Here is a 17,608-nt window from a genome sequence, read left to right as displayed (position 1 = left end):
TTCACTCATAAATTTTCGAAAATTTGAGTTGACTTTTTCAAAACTTTTTAAAACTTAGTTGTTTCTTATGAGTCAAATCAAATTTTCAATTTAAAAATCCTATCTTTTTCAAAAATCAAATCTTTTTCATTTTTTTCTTTCATATTTTCGAAAATTTCAATTTGATTTTCAAAAATCTTTTTCTTATTTTGTTTCATAATTTCAAAATCTTTACTAACAATTAATGTGATTGATTCAAAAAAGTTTGTTACTTGCCTATTCAGAAAGGTTCAATCTTTAAATTTTTAAATCATATCTTTTTGTTTCTTGTTAGTCAAGTAATCAACTTTAATTTTCAAAATCAAATCTTTTTAAAATTCTTTTTCAAATCTTTTTCAAAATAAATTTCAATCACATCTTTTTCAAAATCAATTTCAAAATCTTTTCTAACTTCTTATCTTTTCAAAATTGATTTTCAAATCTTTTCAATTAATCTTATCTTTTTGTTTGATTCTTATCTTTTTCAAAACTACCTAACTAATTTTCTCTCTCTAATTTTCGAAAATCACCTTTCTCTTTTCAAAATTCCTTTTTAATTAACTAATTATTTTAAATTTTAATTTTAATTTTATTTCTTTTCTTATTTTCGAATTTTAACTTTAATTTTAAATTAAAAATAAAAAATATTTTTATTTTATTTTATTTAATTTTCGAATTCTTCCCTCTCTCATCTCCTTCTAATTATTTATTCATCTACTAACACTTCTCTTCCACCCAAGAATTCGAACCCATTCTTCCCCTCTGTGTTTGGATTCTTATCTTTTCCTTCCTCTATTCTTCTCTTCTTATACTTACATAAGGAATCTCTATACTGTGACATAGAGGATTCCATATTTTCTTTTTTGTTTTCTTCTTTTTCATATGAGTAGGAACAAGGATAAGAACATTCTTGTTGAAGCTGATCCTGAACCTGAAAGGACTCTGAAGAGGAAGCTAAGGGAAGCTAAAGCACAACTCTCTGGAGAAAATCTGACAGAAATTTTTGAAAAAGAAGGAGACATGGCCGAAAATAATAACAATGCAAGGAAGATGCTTGGTGACTTTACTGCACCAAATTCCAATTTACATGGAAGAAGCATCTCAATCCCTGCCATTGGAGCAAACAATTTTGAGATAAAGCCTCAATTAGTTTCTCTGATGCAACAGAATTGCAAGTTTCATGGACTTCCATCAGAAGATCCTTTTCAGTTCTTAACTGAATTCTTGCAAATCTGTGATACTGTTAAGACCAATGGGGTTGACTCCGAGGTCTACAGGCTTAAGCTTTTCCCGTTTGCTTTAAGCGACAAAGCTAGAATATGGTTGGACTTTCAACCTAAAGACAGCCTGAACTCTTGGGATAAGCTGGTCACGGCTTTCTTAGCCAAATTCTTTCCTCCTCAAAAGATTAGCAAGCTTAGAGTGGATGTTCAAACCTTCAAACAGAAAGAAGGTGAATCCCTCTATGAAGCTTGGGAGAGATATAAGCAACTGACCAAAAAGTGTCCTTCTGATATGCTTTCAAAATGGACCATCCTGGATGTATTCTATGATGGTTTGTCTGAATTATCAAAGATGTCATTGGACCATTCTGCAGGTGGATCCATTCACCTAAAGAAAATGCCTGCAGAAGCTCAGGAACTCATTGACATGGTTGCAAATAATCAGTTCATGTACACTTCTGAAAGGAATCCTGTGAGTAATGGGACGCCTCAGAGGAAGGGAGTTCTTGAAATTGATGCTCTGAATGCCATATTGGCTCAGAATAAAATATTGACTCAGCAAGTCAATATGATTTCTCAAAGTCTGAATGGAATGCAAGCTACATCCAACAGTACTCAAGAGGCATCTTCTGAAGAAGAAGCTTATGATCCTGAGAACCCTGCAATAGCAGAGGTGAATTATATGGGGGAACCCTATGGAAATACCTATAATCCCTCATGGAGAAATCATCCAAATTTCTCATGGAAGGATCAACAAAAGCCTCAACAAGGCTTTAATAATGGTGGAAGAAACAGGTTTAGCAATAGTAATCCTTTTCCATCATCCACTCAGCAATAGACAGAGAATTCTGAGCAGAATCTATCTAGCTTAGCAAATATAGTCTCTGATCTATCTAAGGCCACTTTAAGTTTCATGAATGAAACAAGGTCCTCCATTAGAAATTTGGAGGCACAAGTGGGCCAGCTGAGTAAAAGGGTCACTGAAACCCCTCCTAGTACTATCCCAAGCAATATAGAAGAGAATCCAAAAAGAGAGTGCAAGGCCATTACCTTGCTTGGTGTGGCCGAACCCAAAGAGAAGAAGGAGGACGTGAATCCTAGTGAGGAAGACCTCCTGGGACGCTCAGTGACCAATAAGGAGTTTCCCTTTGAGGAACCAAAGGAATCTGAGGCTCATCTAGAGACCATAGAGATTCCATTGAACCTCCTTTTGCCCTTCATGAGCTCTGATGAGTATTCTTCCTCTGAAGAGAATAAACACATTACTGAAGAGCAAGTTGCTAAGTGCCTTGGTGCAATCATGAAGCTGAATGCCAAATTATTTGGTAATGAGACTTAGGAAGATGAACCTCCCTTGCTCACCAATGAACTAAATACATTGGATAGGCATAAATTACCTCAAAAGAAACAGGATCCTGGTAAATTCTTAATATCCTGTAACATAGGCACCATGACCTTTGAAAAGGCTCTGTGTGACCTGGGGTCAGGTATTAACCTTATGCCACTCTCTGTAATGGAGAAACTTGGGATCTTTGAGGTGCAAGCTGCCAGAATCTCTTTAGAGATGGCAGACAACTCAAGAAAACAGGCTTATGGATAAGTAGAGGACATGTTAGTAAAGGATGAAGGCCTTTACATCCCTGCTGATTTCATAATCCTAGACACTGGGAAGGAGGAGGATGAATCCATCATCCTTGGAAGACCCTTCCTAGCCACAGTAAGAGCTATGATTAATGTAGACAGAGGAGAGTTGGTCCTCCAACTAAATGAGGACAACCTTGTGTTTAAAACTCAAGGATCTCCTTCTGTAACCATGGAGAGGAAGCATGAAAAGCTTCTCTCACTGCAGAGTCAACCAAAGCCCCCACAGTCAAACTCTAAGTTTGGTGTTGGGAGGCCACAACCAAAATCTAAGTTTGGTGTTGAACCCCCACATTCAAACTCTAAGTTTGGTGTTGGGAGGTTCCAACAATGCTTTGAATATATGTGAGGCTCCATGAGAGCTCATTGTCAAGCTATTGACATTAAAGAAGCGCTTGTTGGGAGGCAACCCAATGTTATTTAATTATATCTATTTTCTATTGTTATTTTATGTTTTTTAGGTTGATGATCATGTGGAGTCACAAAAACTACTGAAAAATCAAAAACAGAATGAAAAACAGCTTTAAAAATAGCTCACCCTGGAGGAAGAACTTACTGGCATTTAAACGCCAGTAAAAAGCATCAAACTGGCGTTTAATGCCAGAAAGAAGCATCAAGCTGGCGTTAAACGCCAGAAACAAGCACCAGACTGGCGTTTAACGCCAGAACAGAGCATGTAAGTGGCGTTAAACGCGAGAAACAGGCTACTTTTGGGCGTTTAATGCCAGACATGCATGCTAAGGGCGTTTTACACGCCTAATTGGAGCAGGGATGTTAAGTCCTTGACCTCACAGGATCTGTGGACCCCACAAGATCCCCTCAGGATCTGTGGACCCTACAGGATCCCCACATTTTTTTCTCTCCTCTTCACACCTTTTCATAACTCTCTTCCACAAATACCCCTCACCAATCACCTCAATCTCTCTTTCCTAAAAACCCCACCTACCTCCAAAATTCAAACTCTTTTCCCTCCCAAACCCAACCCTAATGGCCGAACCCTAAACCTTCCCCCACTCATATATAAACCCCTCATTCCTTCTTCATTTTCACACAACACAACCCTTTCTTCTTCCCCTTGGCCGAATACACACCTCTCTCTCTCTCCTCCATCTTTCTTCTTCTTCTCCTTCTTTCATTCTTCTTTTGCTCGGAGACGAGCAAATATTTTAAGTTTGGTGTGGTAAAAGCATTGCTTTTTGTTTTTCCATAACCATTAATGGTACCTAAGGCCAGAGAAACCTCAAAAAAGAGGAAAGAAAAGGCAATTGCTTCCACCTCTGAGTCATGGGAGATGGAGAGATTCATCTCAAAGGTCCATCAAGACCACTTCTATGAAGTTGTGGCCAAGAAGAAAGTGATCCCTGAGGTTCCTTTCAAGCTCAAAAAGAATAAGTATCCGGAGATCCAACATGAGATCCAAAAAAGAGGTTGGGAAGTTCTCACCAACCCCATTCAACAAGTCGGGATCTTAATGGTTCAAGAGTTCTATGCGAACGCATGGATCACTAGGAACCATGATCAAAGTGTGAACCCGAATCCAATGCATTGGCTTACCATGGTTCGGGGGAAATACTTAGATTTTAGTCCGGAAAATGTAAGGCTGGCGTTCAACTTGCCAATGATGGAAGAAAATGCACGCCCCTACACTAGAAGGGTCAACTTTGATCAAAGGTTGGACCAAGTCCTCATGGACATATGTGTGGAAGGAGCTTAATGGAAAGTTAACTCAATAGGCAAGCTGGTTCAATTGAGAAGACTGGACCTTAAGCCTGTAGCTAGAGGATGGTTGGAGTTCATTCAACGCTCAATCATTCCTACTAGCAACCAGTCTGAAGTTACTATAGACCGGGCCATCATGATCCATAGTATCATGATTGGGGAGGAAGTGGAAGTTCATGAGATTATACCTCAAGAACTCTACAAGGTGGCTGACAAGTCCTCCACTTTGGCAAGGTTAGCCTTTCCTCACCTCATTTGTCACCTCTGCAATTCGGCTAGAATTGAGATAGAGGGAGACATCTTCATTGAAGAGGACAAGCCCATCACTAAGAAAAGGATGGAGCAAATAAGAGATCATGGACCTCAATAAGAGCATGAGGAAATCCCTCACCATGAAATCCCTGAGATGCCTCAGGGGATGCACTTTCCTCCACAAAACTATTGGGAGCAAATCAACACTTCCCTAGGATAATTAAGCTCTAACATGGGACAACTAAGAATGGAGCACCAAGAGCACTCCATCATCCTCCATGAGATTAGAGAAGATCAAAGAGCTATGAGGGAGGAGCAACAAAGACAAGGAAGAGACATAAAGGAGCTCAAGAGCACCATTGGTTCTTCAAGAAGAGGAAGACGTCATCCTCACTAAGGTGGACCCGTTCCTTAATCTCCTTGTTCTTATTTTCCTATTTTTCGTTTACTATGCTTTATGTTTATTTATGTTTGTATCTTTATTACATGATCATTAGTATTTAAGTGTCTATGCCTTAAAGTTATGAATGTCCTATGAATCCATCACCTCTCTTAAATGAAAAATGTTCTAAAAACAAAAGAACAAAAAGTACAGGGTTTCGAATTCATCCTTGAAACTAGTTTAGTTATTTTGATGTGGTGACAATACTTTTTGTTTTCTGAATGAATGCTTGAACAGTGCATATGTCTTTTGAATTTGTTGTTTATGAATGTTAAATATGTTGGCTCTTGAAAGAATGATGAAAAAGGAGACATGTTATCTGATAATTTGAAAAATCATAAAAATGATTCTTGAAGCAAGAAAAAGCAGTGAATACAAAAGCTTGCGAAAAAAAAGGAAGAAAAATGGCAAAAAAAATAGAAGAAAGAAAAAGAAAAAGCAAGCAGAAAAAGCCAAAAGCTCTTTAAACCAAAAGGCAAGAGCAAAAAGCCAATAGCCCTTAAAACCAAAAGGCAAGGGTAATAAAAAGGATCCAAGGCTTTGAGCATCAGTGGATAGGAGGGCCTAAAGGAATAAAATCCTGGCCTAAGCAGCTAAACCAAGCTGTCCTAACCATGTGCTTGTGGCGTGAAGGTGTCAAGTGAAAACTTGAGATTGAGCGGTTAAAGTAAAGGTCCAAAGTAAAAAAAAGAGTGTGCTTAAGAACCCTGGACACCTCTAATTGGGGACTTTAGCAAAGCTGAGTCACAATCTGAAAAGGTTCACCCAGTTATGTGTCTGTGGCATTTATGTATCCGGTGGTAATACTGGAAAATAAAGTGCTTAGGGCCACGACCAAGACTCATAAAGTAGTTGTGTTCAAGAATCAACATACTGAACTAGGAGAATCAATAACACTATCTGAATTCTAAGTTCCTATAGATGCCAATCATTTTGAACTTCAAAGGATAAAGTGAGATGCCAAAACTACTCAAGAGGCAAAAAGCTACAAGTCCCGCTCATCTGATTGGAGCTAAGTTTCATTGATATTTTGGAATTTATAGTATATTCTCTTCTTTTTATCCTATTTGATTTTCAGTTGCTTGGGGACAAGCAACAATTTAAGTTTGGTGTTGTGATGAGCGGATAATTTATACGCTTTTTGGCATTGTTTTTACATAGTTTTCAGTATGATTTGATTAGTTTTTAGTATATTTTTATTAGTTTTAAATAAAATTCACATTTCTGGACTTTACTATGAGTTTGTGTGTTTTTCTGTGATTTCAGATAATTTCTGGCTGAAATTGAGGGACTTGAGCAAAAATCAAATTCAGAGGTTGAAGAAGGACTGCAGATGCTGTTGGATTCTGACCTCCCTGCACTCAAAGTGGATTTTCTGGAGCTACAGAACTCCAAATGACGCGCTCTCAATTGTGTTGGAAAGTAGACATCCAGCGCTTTCCAGCAAAATATAATAGTCCATACTATGCCCGAGTTTAGATGACGCAAACTGGCGTTCAACGCCAGCTCCCTGCCCTATTCTAGAGTCAAACGCCAGAAACAGGTTGCAAAGTGGAGTTAAACGCCAGAAACAGGTTATAAACTGGCGTTTAACTCCAAGAAAGACCTCTCCACATGAAAGCTTCAATGCTCAGCCCAAGCACACACCAAGTGGGCCCCGGAAGTGGATTTCTGCATCATTTACCTATTTCTGTAACCCTAGTAACTAGTTTAGCATAAATAGAACTCTTTACTATTGTACTAGGGGTCCTTTTTCCCTTAATTTTGAATTCATATGCCATTTGGGGAGGCTGGCCATTCGGCCATGCCTGGACCTTGTTCTTATGTATTTTCAACAGTAGAGTTTCAACATACCATAGATTAAGGTGTGGAGCTCTACTGTTCCTCATGAATTAATGCAAAGTACTATTGTTTTTCTATTCAACTCAAGCCTATTTCTTATCTAAGATATACACTTGTTCTTCAACCTGAGGAAGGTGATGATCCGTGACACTCATCACCATTCTCACCCATGAACGTGTGCCTGACAACCACTTCCGTTCTACTTGCAATCGCTTAAGTGCATATCTCTTAGCCTTCTGGTTCATGACGCGTGGTTGCCTCGCCTGACAACCGAGCCTTCCATTCCATGAGATCAGAGTCTTCGTGGTATAGGCTAGAATTATTGGCGGTCATTCTTGAGATCCGGAAAGTATAAACCTTGTCTGTGGTATTCTGAGTAGGATCTGGGAAGGGATGGTTGTGACGAGCTTCAAACTCGCGAGTGCTGGGCGTAGTGACAGACGCAAAAGGATGACTGAATCCTATTCCAGTATGATCGAGAACTGACAGATGAATAGCCGTGCGGTGACAGCACATTTTGGACCATTTTCACTGAGAGGACGGGATGTAGCCATTGACAACGGTGATGCCCTGCATAAGCTTGCCATGGAAGGGAGTAGGAATGATTGGATGAAGACAGCAGGAAAGCAGAGGTTCAGGAGGAACGAAAGCATCTCTATACGCTTATCTAAAATTCTCACCACTGAATTACATAAGTATCTCTATCCTAGTTTATATTTTAATTATGTTTTAATTATTAATTCTCTATAACCATCTGAATCCGCCTGACTGAGATTTACAAGGTGACCATAGCTTGCTTCAAGCCGACAATCTCCGTGGGATCGACCCTTACTCACGTAAGGTTTATTACTTGGACGACCCAGTGCACTTGCTGGTTAGTTTTGCAAAGTTATGACAAAGTGTGTGAATTACGTTCCGAGCACCAAGTTTTTGGCGCCATTGTTAAGGATCACAATTTCGTGCACCAACTTGCTGGTTAGTTGTGCGGAGTTGTGACAAAGAGTTGAGATTACAATTGTGCGTACCAAGTTGTTGGCACAATTGATGATCACAATTTCGTTCACCAGGTTCCTAGAGTTGGAATGTCCAACATTTAGTGATAATTCTTGGATTGTTAATTGTTCTTGTTTCCACTAACGCTAACCTGTTGCTAAGGTAATTAGCAAGTGAGTTAGGATTTATGGATTAAGAACAATTATGCTTACTTCACTTACTCTTCAATGTAAGAGTTAACTAATTGAGATTAATCCATTACAATTGTCATAGTTGTGGTTGCAACAAGGAAAGAAAGCCCTAGCTCATCCCAAGCCAAGATTCTATTTATGCTTTAAATCACACACACACACACATACATACATCAATCACTTTTATATCTTACTTGTTTATATTACATAGCTAGTTCTTTAATTCCTTTATTAGTTCATTAATTGCAATTTTTAATGTTCTTTTGTTTCTTTGATTTTTTATCTCTTTATTGAAAATCTCTTTTGCCTTCACAACCGAAAGTGAACACTCATTGGCACGTGTCCTTGGGAGACGACCCGGGAATTTGAAACTCCCGGAATTATAATTGGTTTTAAATAGAATCTAAACTTTGATGAGGGTCAACTGTGGGTTGGGACTGTACTTGCAACGCTAATCCCATTCTTGGAGGAAAATTTCCTAACCCACATTTGGCTAGCCGTCAAGTTTTTGGTGCCGTTGCCGGGGATACACTAAGTGCAATGAGTGCTATAGTTTTGGTTGTTGTAAATATGTGAATAGTGTGAATACTTGATTTTTGTTTGTTACTTGAAGCTAATTAATAGTTGGCGCCTCTATCTAAGTAGTAGTAGTAACTAACATTTTTATTTGTTTAGTCCTAGGTAAATAGAGATAGTTAGGATATATATTCAATCGTTCATTGCTTTTGTTAATATTATTGAGTCTTATCTTTTCTTTTCACCATGAGCTATCACCCTTTAGCTTGGAGTTTGGTTGTTATCATGTTGTAGGGGATGACAATACCAACATCGGGTCGCAATAAAGTATAGGAGGCCAAATTGAGGAAGGGTCGCAAGCAAGCAATTCTTGGCAACAAGGACCATCGCATGGACCATATGATCCTAATGCTTATCAACCTCTCATACCTTGTAGAACACACTATCATTACAATTTTTCCCCTCCACATGCTCATACTCCAGATCCTTTATATGAGACACAACCACTATGCTCTCAAGTCCCTTTGCTACTCCAACCACCAACTCCTGTTCATTCACCTTACTGACCACTATACTTGGAGCAACCTAACCTTCACCATCATCCCACTCACTTCAACCTTCCTCATGAGGAGAAAAATCTTCAAGCCTTCATTCAAGAACAACGGAAATTTCAAAGAAGACAAGACAATTGCATGGTAACTCTTGCTGAGGTCTTGTCCCGTTTAACACTCCCCTCTACCTCTAACAACCTTACTCCTCCACAACTTGTGACACCTAGTGGTCCACCTTTGCCGCCTCCATCAACCCTCAAGTCTAGCATTGATGCTATAATTCCAAAATGAGGCAAGCTATTTGAGAAGATAGACTCTCAACCCACCCTTGCCAAGGAGGAGCCTAATGATGAATTGGTTGATAAAGATGAAAACTCGGTTGAAGGCGAAGAAAAGGGAAAACTTATGGTAGACACCCAACATGAGCTCCGAGAAGGTTTAATTGTCGAAGGAAGCTCAAGAGTGAGAGAATTTGATGACGATGATGAAAGCACCTCACCAATCCCTCATGACTAAGAGGATAGACTACCACACCAAGAAGCAAGGGAAGTTTTGAAGCCTCTTCTATAGCATGTTAAATATGCATTCTTTGATGAGGAACATAAATTCCTGGTGATAGTTACAACCGATCTTTCCAATCAAGAGGAACAACAACTCCTTGAGGTTATCTGGAAGTACAAGAAGGCGATTGGATGGAGCCTAAATGAGATTGTGGGAATAAGCCCTCAAGTGTGCCTTCATAAAATTTTCTTGGACGAGGGTGCTAAGCCAATTCGTCAACTACAAAGACGGTTAAACCCCACAATCCTTGATGTATTCAAGAAAGAAGTAACTTGCTTTTTGGAAGCGGACATCATCTATCCTATCTCAGACAGTGAGTGGGTGAGCCCGGTCCAAGTGGTGTCGAAGAAATCCGGGGTAACCAGGGTAAAAATGGAAAGTGGAGAGCTTGTTGCAACCCGGATTCAAAATGCTTGGCGGGTGTACATTGATTACCGCCATCTGAATCAAACAATGCGGAAGGACCATTACCCGTTGCCATTTATTGATGAAATATTGGATCGCTTGGCAGGTAAATCCTATTACTGCTTCTTGGATGGATATACTGGATACTTTCAAATTCATATAGCTCCTGAAGATCAGGAGAAAACTACCTTCACTTGTCCCTTTGGAACGTTTGCATATAAAAGAATGTTGTTTGGCTTATGCAATACACTGGCAACATTCTAAAGGTGCATGACAAGTGTTTTCTTGGATCTTTTGGAAAATTACATGGAAGTATTCATGGACAATTTAGTGTTTATGGTAGCTCCTTTGATGATTGCTTAGGGAACTTAGCTAGGGTACTAGAACGATGCACCAATACTGACCTTGTATTAAACTTTGAAAAATGTTACTTTATGGTGAAGTAAGGTATAGTATTGGGTCATATTGTGTCTAAGGACAGAATTTCCGTCGACCCAGCTAAGATTGATGTCATTTCGAGTATACCTTATCCCTCCTTGGTGAGGGAGATCCGTTTCTTTCATGGTCATACAGGTTTTTACCGCTGTTTTATTAAGGATTTTAGCAAAGTTGCTTTGCCCCTCTCCTGCCTACTTCAAAAGGATGTGGAATTCCATTTTGATGAGGATTGAAAAAAGGCTTTTGACAAATTGAAGGATGTGTTGACCACAACCCCTATTGTGCGAGGCCCAAATTGGAACGAATCTTTCGAGATCGTGTGCGATGCCTCGAATCACGCCGTAGGTGCCGCGCTAGCACAGCACAATGGTAACACTCCTTACACTATAGGATATGCCTCAAAAACCTTAGATTCGGCTCAGTCGAATTACACCACTACCGAAAAAGAGCTTTTAGCAATTGTTTTTGCACTAGATAAGTTTCGACCTTATTTGCTAGGCTCTAAAGTGGTGGTGTGTTCGGACCATGCCGCGTTGAAGTATTTGCTAAAGAAGAAAGAGTCAAAGCCTAGGCTAATTAGGTGGATATTGCTTTTGTAAGAATTTGACTTGGAGATTAGGGATAGAAGTGGGTCCCAAAATTCGGTAGCGGACGATTTGAGTCGGCTTGAACATTTAACCTTGGACCTACTCCTATCAATGACTCATTCCCCTTTGATACCTTGCAAGCAATATCCCAATGTGCCCCTTAGTTTGCCCTGATTGCTAATTACTTGGTCGCTCACGTATTTTTTCCCACAATTTTTGAAGCATCAAAAGGATAAATTAAAGGGTGATGCTAAGTATTACCTTTGGGATGATCAACATCTGTGGAGGCGTGGGGCAGACCAAGTAATAAGGAAGTGTGTGCCAGAATCTGAGTTTCAGTCTATCCTTCAATCTTGCCACTCATCTGAAAGTGGGGGTCACTTTGGCCCACAGCTAACAGCAAGGAAGGTGCTAGACTGTGCATTCTGGTGGCCCACTTTATTTAGGGATGCCAACCAATTTTGTAAATCTTGTCATCAATGCCAGAAATCTGGAAATACCTCACAAAGAGATGAAATGCCCAACAACCGATATTTTTTCTGAAATTTGTTATGTTTGGGGCATAGATTTTATGGGGCCATTTCCAAATTCCAATGGGCTTGTTTATATTTTGTTAGCCGTGGATTACGTCTCAAAATGGGTGGAAGCAATTCCTACCCGTTGTGATGATGCTAATACCGTTGCTTCATTTTTAAGAAACAATATCATTTGCAGATTTGGGTCGCCACGAGCAATCGTGAGCGACCAAGGAACCCATTTTTGCAACAGGAAAATTGAGGCATTGATGAAAAAGTATGGGGTTCTTCATAAAGTTTCCACAGCCTACCATCTTCAAACCAATGGGCAAGCAGAAGTAAGCAACAGGGAGATCAAGAGAATCTTGGAGAAAGTGGTCAACCCACAAAGAAAGGATTGCAGTTCCAGATTGGGAGATGCATTATGGGCATATAGGACCGCCTACAAGACCCCAATTAGAATGAGCCCCTTTCGCATTGTCTTTGGGAAGCCTTGTTATCTTCCAGTTGAAATCTAACACAAGGCATATTGGGTGGTGAAGCATTGCAATCCGGACTTAAAGGGAGCGGAAATGGAACGTAAGCTCCAATTGGAGAAGTTAGAATGTCTTAGGCTAGAAGCATATGAGAATTCTAAGTTTTATAAGGAAAAGGCCAAGACATTAAAATATTAGGAGGAAGAACTTTAAGATAAGTGATGAAGTGCTTGTGTATAACTCAAGATTGAGGTTGATGCCTGGGAAGCTGAGATCTAGGTGGGATGGACCATTCAAAGTGGTGGATGTCAAGCCTTATGGAGTGATTGAGGTAGTTCACCCTATCAATGGAACTACATTCAAAATCAACGGTCATAGGGTGAAGCTTTACCACACACAACCCAAGCATGCCAAGGAGTCAGAGATTTTTCTCCTTGGAGAAGTTCCATATATTCATCAATGAATTCATACAAGTCAAACTTAGGACTTTAAACCAAAGTGCTAGGTGGGAGACACCCCACCATGGTAACATTGTTCAAACCCTTCTCTTTTTATAGTCCTTTGACTTAATTGCTTTCTTTTGATATGTTGATGTACTTAGGATTAGTTATTCTTTGAACTAGAAAGGTTAATTTACTTGTGGGTCATGAATGTTTGAATATTTGTGTATTTTGGGTTGAGATTTTGATTGTGCTAAGGCTTAGTACCTTAGTTTTTGAGAAAAAAAATTTTTTTGAAAAATTGGGCATCGTGCATACGCACAGACTTGTGCATGCGCATAAAACCTCCATTTTCTGCGTCCTATGCGCGCACACACTCATGGTTATGCCTTCTGTTCACAGTGCCCACACGGCTTGCGCGTGGGCGCTCCCCTATTTTCTTGGCTCTGTGCGTGCGCACCTGCTTGTGCGTATGCACGCACCCTTCTTTTCGCACTCTCTGTGCGAGCGCACAAGCTTGTGCGCCCGCACACCAGCGTGCATCCCTTCTGTTCGGAGCACTGGCACAGCCTGTGCGCGTGAACCCCTGCCCTTTTCATTTCTGTGCGTGCGCACGGACTTGTGTGCGCACGCACACATGACCCTTCCCCAAGCAATATAAAAAAAAGTTTGTCAGCCATCCGTGCGAGCGCACAGCCTTGTGTGGCCACACACCTCAATGCAACCCCTCTACTGGGAGTATTCGCACGCTCTGTGCATCCACATCCCTCTCTATTTTGCTTCTTGTGCGTGCACACCTGCATGTGCGTACGCACGCATCCCTCTTTTCACGTTCCCTGTGCGCCTACACACTTCTTTACGCACCCTCTGTTTGGAGCGATCGCACGCTCTGTGCGTCCGCACCCCCTTCTGTTTCGCTTTCTGTGCGTGTGCATGGACCTGTGTGCGCAGGCACAAGTCTCGGCCTGGGCGTTAATCAGGCAAAACCCCTTTTGAGCCAGCAGCATCCTATCTCTTCTTCTCCATCATTGCTGTGCCACCCTCCACCCATCCCTCCTTCCGGCGGCCCTACCACCGTCAGCCACCACCACCCATCTTCCTCTTTCTTCTCTCTCTCTTCTTTCTTTTTTCCTCTCTTTTTCTTTTTCTTCTCAACCACCGGAGAGCTTCTTCACCTTTGTGGAACTCCGGTGTGTCTCCGGCAAAGCTAACCGCTGTGAGCTCGCAGTGGCTATAACAAGTGCCATTTTTCCATCTTCTCATCTTGCTTTCTTCACTCTTTGATTTTTAGGTTTTTATTTCCTTTTTATGTTGATTTTTTGAAGTTGTTTTTCTTTTCTTTTAATGTTAATTATATTGAACGTATTGCTTTCTTTAGTTATCTTTGTATTGTAAGTGTTGATCTTGGAATTGTTGGGTTACTTTTGATTGAATTTGAGCTTAATTGTGATAAGTTTGCACAATGCACATCATATGTTCGATTAAATGCCTAAATAACACTCTTGTTTGATTCATATGAGATGGCTATCATATGCTTTCAACTAATCTCTTGTTTGACATATTCTATGATTTGTACATACCAATGCATTTCATTGTCTCTTGCACTTGAAGTTCCAAACACCCATGTCTTACATGACTTTTGATCCTTTGTTAATAGGTGATTTATTTGCAAATGCTTTGTTCTTAGTTGAATTCAATTTTTGTTGTTCATCTTAGCAATTTAATTGAGTAATCACATTACAAATGTTCAATTTTTTTTATGTCTTGATCAAACATCTTTTGGCTCTAACTCAAGAACATTATATATATGATTATCACTTCTTGAAGATGAAAAAATGACACTTCACTTTGCTTGAATAGTTATTGTTGTTGTGCAACCTTCTTAATAATGAACTTTCATTCCCACAACTTCAATAATCATTTCCTTCAAAGATTTCAATTAAGTCATTTGGTGCTTGCTTAAGGTTGCTTCCATAATTAATTCTTTAAACTTGCAACTTAAGCACTTGATTGCGAAGCATTGAACTTTGCTTGTTTTAATAGTGTGATTGCCATTTTATCTGGACGGTGTGTGAGTTTTAACCGTATGCACTCTTGGAATACACACATTGTTTCATCTCAAATCACACTATTTTGAGAGCTTCTCAATTAAGAATTTTAATTCTTCTCTCCATTGTTTGTGCTTCCTCATTATTCTTATTTTATTGTTGCCATGGAATCTTGAAATCTTTTGTTTATAATTCTCATTTTTTATGATGCGGAAGAAAGGTAAAGCACCGGTCACATCACCGGTTGTGCAACCAACAACTCGTCCTCCTAATACTTGGTTCATGGATCGCCAAATTGAGAGACCAACTGTCTTGGTTAACTGAAGAGCCAACTTCCAATATAAAGTAATCGAGAAAAGAACAATCCATTGGAAGAGGACACTGAAGGTTCCAAGCAAATACAAGGCGATTATCCATGAATGGATTGCCTCGCTTCATTGGGGATTTCTTGAGCAAGACCCCATTGAAGTAAATGAGTCTATGGTGCGAGAATTCTACGCTAACTATCTAGCTTGGGAAGCGGAGTCGGTATTCCTCCGGGAGAAGATGTTGGACACTTCCAACAAGGCTCTAGAATCTCTTCTGAAGATTTTCCACATTCCGCCTGCAAAGGATTATTATTCAAGGATCAAAGCAGTTGTGTTCAAGGGGAAGATGTCATTAGCTCCTATTCTTAAGAAGATTGGTCATCCGGGTGCATCCTGGGAATATGGTAAGGGAGGAAAATTTATTCCTGCTAGCATTGCCTATTCCAATTTGAATGCCGAGCCACGTATTTGGCATCAGATTGTGACCGACTATATAGTTCCTAGCACCTATGCTACCCATGTCAAACTAAAAGCTGCTTTGCGAATTTGGGCTATTTTGAAGAGAAGGAAAATAGCCATTGTATCTTTGATACGCACATCGATTTGGAAACTCATTGAAAAGAAAAAGATCAACATTTCTTTTCCATCGATGGTGATGCGTATGGCTATAACAGCGGGGGTAGATAGGCAATCGACAGACGAGGGGGTAAAATTCTTTTCTTAGACACTTTACAATACCTTTTAGTTCTCTTTCTTCATTTTGCATTTTTGTTTTTATTGCACTCTGTTTGGTTTGTGTGTGTATATTTCTTTATTGCTTATAGTTATATGGTAGTAAATATTTGCATGTTGCATGAGTGAATAAGTTTGGTAAAACAACAAGAAATTTTCATGAAATTCTTCTTAGGGCGTGCCATTGATTGAATTGAAAAATTATTTTTCAACTTGCTTGGAGTATTCTTTTCATAGAACATAGAAAAAGAGCTAGAACAGCATACCTTGTGAGATTTGAGATATAATAAATGGTTGCATATTCTCAACCATAAAGTTTGTTCTTGTGTGTTTACACTCTTTTTTATTGTGATCTTGGATTTGCATGAATCTTTATGTCCTGTATTTGGTGTTTGGATGCATTAGTATGATTAAGGCCATTCTTGATATTAAACTCACTAACCCATATGGCCAACCCTTGCATTCACCTTTGTAACCCCTTTTGAGCCTTTAAATCCCCTTTTGTTCTGATTCTAAGCACATTATTCTCCCTAAAGCGAAAAACCATTAATGTCCTTGAATAACTTCTTTGATTAGCTTGGGTGGAGTAGTGTGTTACTCAAAGTGTGGGGGAGAATTGATGGAAAATATTGGTGATGAAGTTTCATGGGGTATTCATTGTGAAAAATTGGAAAGTGGGTAAATATTCATGCATTCATTGTTCAAAAACATATACATCTCTTGTTGTTGACAAAAAAAGAAAATTTTAATTTTGTAATTTAAATATATATATATATGAAATAAAAAGATAAATAAAGGATGCATATGTTTGTGTTTTGGAAAAAAATGCATGAGTAAATGTGAGATAGGAGATAAATGGGTAGTTAGGTGTTTTGTTAGGTGTATATAGGATGATATAGGATTAGGTGGACACTTGAGCTAATCAAAGATCTAATTCACTAAGTCTACTTAACCATATTGATCTTACCTTAACCCTAGCCCCATTACAACCCTCCAAAGACCTCATGATATTTGTATTCATGCATCAAATATTAGTTAATTGTTAGATGACTTGCAAATCTTTGAAAAACATGATTAAAGGAGAATTGAGTGATTAAGCCGTAAACACTGAGCGAATAGAGTGAATACACATCCGGTGAAGGGTTCGATCGCTCAATTCTATGTTCTTGTCTCTTATATTGTATCTTCTTGCAAGTTGTTTGGTTGTTAGTTTTGAAAATCTCGATTCGATTATTTGGACATTGATCATAGTACACCTACTCTTTGCCTTGGTCCTAAGGCTTTCTTGGGATTGATTGGAATTTCATGGTTTGTTTCTACCAAATTTCAGTAAAGTAGATATTAGTAGGTAATATCTAGTATAGATGCAGGCATATAGGTAGTACATTAAATAAAATTGTTTGCCCTTTCATTCATCTCCTTTGAGTGTGATTAGCATGAGGACATGCTATGTGTTTAAGTGTGGGAGAATTGATGAATCCATATTTTATGATGATTTTTGGTTGAAATTGAGTGAATTTCATCATATAAACCTACACTTATTCCATTAAATAGCATGCTTTTGAGCTTTCCTCCTAAATTATGCTTAATTATGAAAACATGCTCTTTTGTGCCTAATTTAGTCAATTTTATTCCATTTTCCTTCCATTCGATACCTTAATATTGTTTGTGAGTGATTTCAGGTGTATAAGGTAGGAATGGCTTGGTGAG

General features: G+C 39.2%; 1 non-coding gene across 1 annotated transcript; it reads right to left on the bottom strand.

The window, feature by feature from the left end:
- Nucleotides 1-1,431: 1,431 nt before the first annotated feature.
- LOC112753820 (small nucleolar RNA R71) lies at nucleotides 1,432-1,539 on the bottom strand. Its single transcript, XR_003178185.1, has one exon. It is a non-coding gene; the product is annotated as a small nucleolar RNA R71 (small nucleolar RNA).
- Nucleotides 1,540-17,608: the final 16,069 nt, after the last annotated feature.

This window comes from Arachis hypogaea, chromosome 15 (genome assembly GCF_003086295.3).
Source record: "Arachis hypogaea cultivar Tifrunner chromosome 15, arahy.Tifrunner.gnm2.J5K5, whole genome shotgun sequence".
Classification (NCBI taxonomy): Eukaryota; Viridiplantae; Streptophyta; class Magnoliopsida; order Fabales; family Fabaceae; genus Arachis; species Arachis hypogaea.
Note: the sequence above shows the minus strand (reverse complement) of the source record. Positions and strands in the feature narration are given on the sequence as shown.